Source organism: Panthera onca, chromosome B1 (assembly GCF_046562875.1).
Source record: "Panthera onca isolate mPanOnc1 chromosome B1, mPanOnc1 haplotype 2, whole genome shotgun sequence".
Classification (NCBI taxonomy): Eukaryota; Metazoa; Chordata; class Mammalia; order Carnivora; family Felidae; genus Panthera; species Panthera onca.
The window spans coordinates 104,698,015-104,708,598 of record NC_138342.1 but is presented as its reverse complement, the minus strand read 5'-3'; the positions used below and the strand labels follow the sequence as shown (position 1 = coordinate 104,708,598).

Below are 10,584 nucleotides of genomic sequence, written 5' to 3'. Positions count from 1 at the left end.
GGAATATAACATGTGGAGGAAAAGAGAATGAGTTAAATGACTTCACTTAAAAACTGTATTTTCTGGGGTGCTTGGTGGCTCAGTCAGTGAAGCATCCAACTCTTGATTTCTGCTCAGGTCATGATCTCATGGTTCGTGAGTTCAAGCCCCACATCAGTCTCTGAGCTGACAGTGCGAAGCCTGCTCGGGATTCTCTGTCTCCCTCTGTCTCTGCCCTGCCCTCTATCTCTCAAAAATAAATAAATAAACATTAAAAAATTGTATTTGCCAAATTTATTTTTCGGTAGTTCAAAGCTGTAAACACCCCATTCAAGTCAAATGGCCTTAAGGTTCAAGGAAACAAATAAGTAACAGCAACAGAAATCCTAAATCCTTATCCTTCAGTTCTGTTCTCTGGTAGTTACTTATTCTAGCTCCTTTCCCTAAATTATACAATCTAATTGCTTCCTTTTCTCCACCATCTCCTGAAAGAGAAATTAGTTCTTATTCCCAAGTCATGAAAGTGAAGGCAGGTGGGCAGGATAACCATAACAAACCAGGGTACAAATCAAGCCTGTTGCATTTGATTTTTAGACCTTCCCCTCAGCAAATCTCTAAGACTGATCTGTCATAAAATTATCCTTAGGTTCGCTTTGGAGATTTTGAAGTTTATTCAAAGGGAAATTAGGAGAAATTAGACCTGACTTTCTTTCACAAAAAATAGGCTGAAGCTCCACTGAGAATTGGGAACTGGGGTCAGACTGGAAGACTCACGCCATTTTTCGTGAAGCAGGATTTTATTCACAGTGCTCTATGTTAACTGGACAGCAGGCTAACAGAGAAAAGGAGAAAGATAGGAGATAACTTTTTTCTTTTGTTTCTTTCTTTTTTAAAAAAATATGGAACACTCCACGAATTTGCGTGTAGTCCTTGCACAGGGGCCACGCTAACCTCTGTATTGTTCCAATTTTAGCATATGTGCTGCCAAAGCCAGCACAAGGTCATCTTTCAACATTTCTCTCTGCAGGGAGAATCATAAGCTGAGCCCTGTAATTTTTTTTTTCCCCTAGACCTGCACCATACATTCCCTGAGTTTCTTAGAGTGGTCCCCGCTGGAAAACCATTTAAAGCCCTTAGGTTTCAAGGCTTCAGTAAAGGTGTGTCAAGCCCTGGACTCTGTCACCCTCTAGTCATCCCCTTGGAAAGAGAATCCCATGCTGAGTTAGTTAATGAGTAAGTCTCTGCTTTAATTTTTTTTTTAATGTTTTTATTTTATTTATTTTTGAGAGACAGAGAGAGATGAAGTGTGAGCGGGGGAGGGGCAGAGAGAGAGAGAAAGACACAGAATCTGAAGAGGCTCCAGGCTCTGAGCCTTCAGCACAGAGCCCAACGCGGGCTCACAAGCCGTGAGATCATGACCCGAGCCGAAGTTGAATGCTCAACCGACCAAGCCACCCAGGCGCCCCGAGTACGTCTCTGCTTTAATCGAAGAAACCACAAGGAAGGCCTGCTTCCCGCTCTATCTAGGCAGAATACCACGGGCATCACCATGAAATGGATATTAAGTGGGCCGTGAAAAACTCTAACTTCTGTCTCTTCCATATCAAACTAGATAAAATACCTTCCTTTCACCCTTCTTTTAAAGTCTTTTAACCTCTGGATACATATCAGTAAAACAAGGGTGTGCCTCAAAGTCTACTTTTTGTACAATTCAGTGATTCTATAGCACTGATATAAAGGAGTGGCAAACGTCTGAGACTATGCTGTATGTCAGTTATTTCTGGAATGCTGACAAGCCTTCTAATTGAGGTTCATTTGGATGGTATACCGGTACATCTCATGTGTCTACTACCATGAGACATATGTTCCTGTTATGAGCATGAAGTAGTGATGGAACCAAGGAAAAAGTACTCAATTGTACTAACTTATACATATGAAAAGCCTAATTACCAAATTAATATAGAATTTATTTGTCAATCCTGGTAGAACATCTCCCAACCTCTCACTAAATTATCTTTGTATACTATGAAATTAAAGGAATTAATCAAAGCCTAGGATTAACCATCAAATATTTGCCACATTATAAGAGCAATTTCTACTCATTGTAAGCTTGATAGAACTAGAGTGAACAATAATAGTAATATGTCCACTCATATGGAAATGACAATACTATTAACAAGAAGAGATTAAAAAGAAATTAAGAGAGGAGCGCCTGGGTGGCTCAGTCTGTTAAGTGTCCAACTCCTGATTTTGGCTGAGATCATGATTTCACGGTTTGTAGGATTGGATCCCGCCCCGTGTCAGACTCTGTGCTGACAGTGTGGAGTCTGATTTTCTCTCCCCCTCTCTTTTCCCCATCCCAGCTCATTCTCTCTCTCTCTCTCTCTCTCTCTCTCTCTCTCTCTCTCTCTCCCAGAAAGAAAGAGAGATTAAATGAGAGAGAATGAAATGAAAAAAGATCACAAAGAAACAAAGAATTCAATATTCAAAAATGGGAAAGTAGAGTCCCTTCAATAAATGGTGTTGGGAAAACTGAATAGCCACATGCAGAAAAATGAAACTGGACCACTTTTAATACTATGCACAAAAAGCAACTCAAAATGGATTAAAGGTTGGAAACCAATTTGACAATAAATTTCATATTTAAAAAATGGATTAAAGGCTTAAACATAAGACCTGAAACTAAAACTTCTAGAAGAAAACATAAGGGGTAACTTCCATGATATCAGTCTTGGCAGTGATTTTTTAGATATGGTACCAAAAGCAAAGGCAACAAAAGCAAAAATAAATAAGTGGGATTACATCAAACTTAAAAGTTTCTGTGCAGCAAAGGAAATCATCAACAAAATGAAGAGGGGATGGTGGGGAGAGGGGAGATGTTGGTCAGAGAATATAAACTTACAGTTTTAAGATGACTGAGTTCTGGGGATCTAATGTACAGCATGGTGACTGTCTCTAATAATATTGTGTTATATACTTGAAAGTTGCTAGAGTTAATCTTAAATGTGCTCAGCATAAAAATGAAGGAGTAATTATGTAAAGTGATGCAAGTGTTAGCTAATGCTGTGACAATAATTATTTTGTCATATATGTTTATCAAATCAACACATTGTACACCTTAAACTTATACAATGTTGTAGGTCAACAGTATCTCTATAAAGATGGAAAAAAACCCAAAATGCAATATTCAAATAAAATGAATATTGGAGACAAATTTGTTTTGAAAAAATTGAATTAATGACATGGAAGACAAAATTGAAAAGCCTTCTAATACACAGAGGGAAAATGTTTTAATTTTGAAGATTCAAAGAAAAAATTCTCAAGCATCTGGAAGAAATAAGATAACAAGCTATCAACAAAGAAACAAAAATTGGTGGAGAGTCATACAATTTATCCGAGAGACAATCCAATTTAAACTGGAAACTCTCCATAAGTCTCAAGGTGCAGCAGAATTGGGTAACTTTAGAATTAAAGTGAAGGGTGTGATGTTAAAATAAGGTGAAAGATGGAAGAAAGGCATTTAAGGAGCAGTTAGGTCCCTAAAGCCAAAGTACATTCTCCTACTCTATGACTTCAGGTGGCTACTCTTTCTGAAGAAATTCAAGTTTTATTGTCTGGAGAAGATAAAAGAGTAATTATCTGGAAAGGAAGATTCCACACATGGTTAAACTTTAAGTACCCAATGAAAATAAGGAATTTACCCAACATGCAAACCATTATTAGCTCTCCTAGATCACCCTATACTGAAGTTTGAGGCTGGCAATCTCATCCATATGTCTAATACTTCCAATCACTTTTTTTTTTTATTCCTTCTTAATCATGACCAGAGATCACAGAACTTCCATATGAGAAAAGCTTCTCCTATATGAGATAGAGATTAAACCAACCAAAAGGAATAAAAAAAAATTTGGAATGAATGGACACTAATCTGACATATTTTTAAAAGATAGCACTTAAAAAAGAAATCATCATTGGTATCAACAGAGCAGTAAGACAATAAAGCATATTCATGAAGCAAGATGTACATCCTCCAAAAAAAAATATTTAAAGAACAGAACAAGCTCTTAAAATGTAAATCATGATAGGAAAAAAATATTTTGAAATAAAATATATAAACAAAATACAATAAATTTTAAAATTTAAAAATAAAAAAATACCATAAAGTTAAGGAAATTAGCCCCAGCATATAGAGTAGAAGAACACAGAGATGAAAAATAGGAGAGGAAGATAAGAAAATTGGAAGACCATTCTAGGAGGTTCAACACCTGGACAATATAGGGGTTGCAAAGAGGGCAAAGGAATATAGAAAAATGGAGTGATGAGATTAATAAAATAATTAAAGGTAATACCACAGGATTGAAAGACATGAGTTTCTGAATGGAAGGGTCTATTTGGTGCCCAACACAGTGTAAGAAAGCAGACCCACAGTAAGGCACATTACTGTAACATTGTGCAAAAATGCAGACAAAGAGAAAAACTTAATAGCTTCTGGAATAAAAGGTAAAACAAAAGCAAAAGCAAACAAACATCAGGTTGCATACAAAGAATTAGGAATCAAAATGGCTTCACCCTCTAACATCACCGCTGGGAACTAACAACACAGCAGTGCTTTCAAAATGCTGAAGAAAAATTATTTCCAATCCAGATTCCTATACTCATCCAAAATAACAAGCGAATACAGGAAGATTACAATAGAGACATTTTGAGACATAAATTATCTTTGAAAAGTTATCTCTCACCTCTTGCTCCCAGAAAGCATTGGCAAGATGCTCTACCAAAATGAAGTTGACCACGAAAGAGAAAGCATGAGCAATAGTAAACATGGTCCAACATAGGAAGAGAGGTGAGGGAAGAGAATGCCCTGGATAAAGACTATAAAGGGAGCAACCAGTCCAGATTGCATGGGAAAGCTATCCTCTTTTTACATGTGCCAACATTCAGGCAAGTAAAAGTCAATATTCCTCTTTGCTATTGATGAGATTCATATTAGCGATGGTCTATATCTGAGATTAAACGGTAGAGAATAAAGAATGGTCTTTATGTGTATGGTTGCAATAATTCCCGCTATCTCTTTTAAACAACAGTTAGGCAGAATCTTTTGATCCCCAAAGATTATAACACATAAGAAAACACAAATATTCCCACTGAATGAAATTTTCTTACATAGCACATTTCATCAAATTTAAGAAACTTTCAATTGCAATTTGCAATTTATATTAGCAGGAAGGACAAACAACAAAGACTGAGAATCTAATTAATAATACACACATACAGCTGAGTCACCAAATTGCTACATCCTCACTAAAGGTTAAATGAAAAGTAAACCCATCATATGGGGAGATAGCAGGAAACTAGCATGTCTCAAAACTTGACACTACTCGGAGAGAGAAAAATAATCTCTTCCTGGATTGAACCATAAGCTAATATTCACACAAATTTGTGGAGTCAATTCACATGCTCGATGTAGTTCAACAAAACAGAAGAGTTTTAACTTAGATAATTTAATTTGGAGTAGTCTCTGGTTGGTAGGATTTCAGATGACTGGCAGAAGCAAATATAAATCCTCTAGAAGGACTCAGTTTTGAAAACCTTTGATTCTAAGATGCATCCTAATTGCACATTTAAAAAAAAAAGGAAAAGAATATGTGCCTTAGAATCCATGACATAATGTATGTAAATGCTTATAAATGCACAGAATGTCTCGGAAAGCATGCCCAAGAAGGAGAAAATGATTCCATCTGGTGAGAGGAATGAGTTAGTTTACTTAGGAGAAGGGGAATGTAGATAGTTATTCTTTTCACCTTTATTAGTATTCTCTGATGCTTTCACAAATTGCCATAAAATTCAAAGTTTAAAGCAAAATAGGTTTATAACCTTGCAATTCTGTAGGTCAGAAGTCTGACAAAGGTCTCACTGAGCTAAGAGCAAGGTGACCAGAAGGCTACATACCTTTCTGCAAACTCTAGGGGAGAATCTATGTCCTTGCCTTTTCCAGCTTCCAAAGGCCACATGTCCTCCTTGGCTTGCAGTCCCCTTTCTCCATCTAGCAACACAATGTCTCTCTAATCTTCCATCTGTCTTCATGTCTCTCTCTATCTGTAGCTGGGAAATGCTCTCTCCAATTTAAGGGTTTATGTGATTAGATTTGGCTCATCCAAATAATGCAGGATAATCTCCCCATCTCAGGGTCCTTAACCCTAGTCATATCTGCAAAGTCTTTTTTTTTTTTTTTTTTTTTTTTTTGGTAAGGTAATGTATTCACAGGTTCTGGAGATAAGAATGTGAACTTTTCTCTTTTTTTCTTCTCTTTTTTTTTTTTTTTTGAAAGGGGGTCATTCTGCCCACTTTGTTGTTTCTTTTCAATTCTGTAATGTGTGGTGTATTACATACTCAAGATTGAAAAAATTTACATTCCCCCAAAAAGAAATTATAAATGCCCTCTAATCTTGCAATTCCAGTTCTAGTGTTTTACAGATATATTAGCGATGCGAAAAAGGGTGGTTATTCACTGCAAAATTATAATATCAAAAGATTAAAAACAACCTAAGTATACACCCATGGAATAGTGAAATAAATTGTACCTACATACAAAATGAAATTCTATGCAGCCATCTAAAAGAATGAAGAAACTTATTATGTAGTACTGAAATGGAACAATCTACAAAGTTAATTGTTAATCAAAAAAGGCAAGTCATAGAAATAGTATATGTGCCACTGTGTGTGTGTGTGTGTGTGTGTGTGTGTGTGTGTGTGTGTTTGTGTGTGTGTCATATGTACAAAAATGTATGCCTTTATACACTTGCTTATATGGTCACAAATTATGTCTGAAAAGATACACAGGAGGGGCACCTGGATGACTTAGCCAATTAAGCCTCAAACTCTTGATTTTGACTTAGGTCATGAGATCAAGCCCCAAGTTCAACTCTGCACTGGGTGTGAAGCCTGCTTAAGAATCTCTCTTCCTCTCCCTCTACCTCTCCCTCTAAAAAAAAAAAAAAACATAGGAAAATGATAACAATGGTTACTTCTGAGAGGGAAAACCTAGATCCAGAAGACAGTAATAGAAGGAAGGTTCTTCACCGTGGTACCGTGGTACACATTTTTGTTTTTCTGGTTTTTTTTTAATATTTATTTATTTATTGAGAGAGAGACAGAGCATGAGCAGGGGAGGGGAAGAGAGAGAGGGAAACACAGAATCTAAAGCAGGCTCCAGGCTCTGAGTATCAGCACAGAGCCGGACACGGGGCTCGAACTCAACAAAGTCTAAGGTCATGACATGAGCTGTAGTCGGATGCTTAGCCGACTGAGCCACCCAGGTGCCCCAATGCATTTAAATAATTTGCCTGAGTATACATAGGTAGATAGAGCTAGAGATTCTTACCCAGTTCCAAGTCCAAATACTATAATTTTCCTTCTTGAATCAATCTCCTATTTATTGTCATTTTAAATATATGTTTCTCTTGCCATCTGTCTTCTCTCTTTTTTCTAATGGAGATTTTTTTTATGTATTCATTTTTTCATTCTATAGACCCTGATTTGGGTACTTAACCTCTTCTGATAGTCCCACCTTTATCTCTTAGCTGTTACTAAGATTTATTTCCTATTAGAAAAGCAGAGGCAAAAGTCAGAGGGCTTCTGTGTTGCATACTGGCTATTTCTGTAGGAAAATGATAATAGAACTCCTTTGTAATGCATTTCACATCTGTTTGTAGAAGTGAAATTGTAATAATTCTTGATTTTGAGTGGTCTTTCTTTCAACAAATGGTTTGGTTCTTTCTGTTTCTCCTTTTCTGAGTTTTAATAACCACATCCTTCAGGAGACCAATGTAGAAAGAATTATGCTCCAGCCTCCATTTCCCTGTCTAATGCCAACCCCTAGTCTTTTCTTCAGCTCTGAAGAAAATGAGAAGTCCTAAATATTTGACTAAATCCTGAAGTGTCAAATATCTCCACATAAAGAATATACACAGTAAGGGATACCTGGGTGGCTCAGTCAGTTAAACACCCAACTCTTGGTTTCAGCTCAGATCATGATTGAGCCCTGCGTCAGGGTCTGTGCTGACAGCATGGAGCCTATTTGGGATTCTCTCTCTCTCCCTCTCTCTTTCTCTCTCTCTCTCTCTCTCTCTGCCCCTCCCCTGCCCCTCTCTCTCAAAATAAAAAAGAATATACACAATGAAGAATGGATGATGGATGGACAGGATACATGGATGAATGGATGGATGGGTGGGTGGATGTATAGATTTGGTATACACTCAAGACTACTTTTGACCATTCTCAAAAATGAGGCTATTTATATAATCTAGCAACTACAAATATTGAGTACCAATGTAAAAAATATTGTAAATTAAATTTTCTTTTCCTTCAAGTGTGGGAAAGGCTCCTGAATATATTGTGATAAATGACATGGAAATAAGATATATTAAGCCATGAGTTCTATTTTCAGTGTGTTATGTGCATAGAAATTTTTCATTATAGGAAGTAATCTTACCAACATAACTAAAATTAAATATGTAGATGAAACTATGAGTCAGTTTGGCTCTATATGCACTGTTTTTTCTGTTTGGATGAAATGTTCCTTCCATTAAAGCAAAGAGACAAGAATCTCTTTTTCCAGGCATGCTTTGAAAATTATTTCCTCAACAGCTTGGTACAGGTGTTAACAGGAAAAAGAACATTGCTGGAAGCAATTCTCAAGTGAACAAATGAAGGTGTAACAGGACTCTTGGTAAAATATGATCTTGATCCAGAGGCAGGAAGGGACCTATGAATCATCAGAACTACAGTGGAGAAAATTAGATTTTGCTCATTAAGTTGCTGAAAAGTGGCATCATCAGATAGGCCAGTCTACAATGCTAACACATTCACAGCTCTCCCATTATAAAATATATAATTTTTTTCTCATGTATTTGTGGTACCAAACTTTAGCTAACATCAGCAAGCTTTATTATAAATTTTCATCCATTTACAGTAACAACTGAAAGCAATTGAAGTTTTAGAAAAACCATATGCAATTGTGAAATGACGCATCAGGGAATTCAACATCTAAATGATGTTAATTATATTTAGTGTGGTTTTCTCAAGAAGCTGGGATAGGGAGGGTTCTAAATATAAACATAAAAATAGATGTTTATGTTTTGGGGGTTTTCTGTAGTGAAAAACAATGGAAATCGGTATAGCATCTCTGATACATGCAAGTGTGACATTAAAATTAATAAACCTGATGAAATTTGCAGTATTTGGCCATTTTTTACCTGCAAAAAAAAGGAATTTCTACAGAATCTTAATATATCCTACAGAGAAATTTACAAATTTAGAAAATGATATACATACAGACTTCTGAAAAAACTAGATGACTTATTTCCATATTTGGTGGAAGTTGTATATCATCTCTCTTGTACCCAACACCCATAGAGGCACTAGATGGGGACAAATCTGTCATTCTATGACAAGACAGGATAAGAGTTGTAGGCATTTTACCAATTCTAAGACAAAGAGTCATGGATACAAATAGAAGGAAGAAAGAGAATAAGAAAAACAGAAGAAAAGAGTTTGTATGAAAATAACTCCATCTTAAAATAGATATAGATATTTATGTTTATAACCATATGAAGGGAAGAGCTCATGGATAGTGGTGATACTAAGATTTAAAGGAAACTCCGGGGGAAAATCAAACACTTTGAAAAAATTGGGAAACATTCAGTATCAAACCTGGACTTCTGGACAGTGATTCTTTTTAAACTTCTCTGCTAGTTCCTAAAGGATTTTAGGTTTATGATTTAAGGTCATTATTTCTTTACAAGCCTCATGAGATTAAAATATCATGGAGCTCAAGAAATAGAGGGCCTGGGGATAAGTGAATGCACTCGCACCCCAGTTCAGGTGGGAGAGTACCTGGATGTTGTGACCCATTTTACAGGAACACGAGGAAATATGGAATTATTATGTCAAATAATTATTAAACTTAGATAAACTAAATGTATGTCTGTGCTAAATCAACTGTTGCATTAGATTTGAATGTAGGGAAATGAAAAAAGTTATTTAAAAAAGAAAAAAATTAAAAATAAGTTTTTTATGGGGGCTCCTGGTGGCTCAGTTGACTGAGCGTCTAACTTCAGCTCGGGTCATGATCTCATGGTCTGTGAGTTTGAGCCCCGCATCGGGCTCTGTGCTGGCAGCTCAGAGCCTGAACCTGCTTCAGATTCTGTGTCCCTCTCTCTCTCTCCCCTCCCCTGCTCGCACTTTGTCTCTCTCTCTCTCTCTCTCTCTCTCAAAAACAAACAGTAAAAAAAAAAAACAACCCTGTTTTTTAAGTTTTTTTTTTTTTAATTTTCTCTTCAAAAATTGCCCTTTATTTGACTTTCACAATAAGATAACTTGACCTGGTATGAAATACCAAAGTTCTCTGGCATCTGAATTTCAGAAGAACTATGCCCAAAACACTTCCTTCATAGAATTGTATGAAAATACAAAATAATAATTTGTTTAAAAAATGCTTGTCTGTCTTTAATTTCCTGTCATAGATTTTATCTAGGGTTTTGCCATTTTTGTTTCAATCAGAAAGAAGATCCCTCTCTGAAAATAGTCCTGTATTAATAAGGATCT

The 10,584-nt window shown here is 36.2% G+C and overlaps 1 non-coding gene across 1 annotated transcript; it reads right to left on the bottom strand.

Annotated features, from left to right (window-relative positions):
- Positions 1-872: 872 nt before the first annotated feature.
- Positions 873-976, bottom strand: LOC132693427 (U6 spliceosomal RNA). Its single transcript, XR_009616810.3, has one exon. It is a non-coding gene; the product is annotated as a U6 spliceosomal RNA (small nuclear RNA).
- Positions 977-10,584: the final 9,608 nt, after the last annotated feature.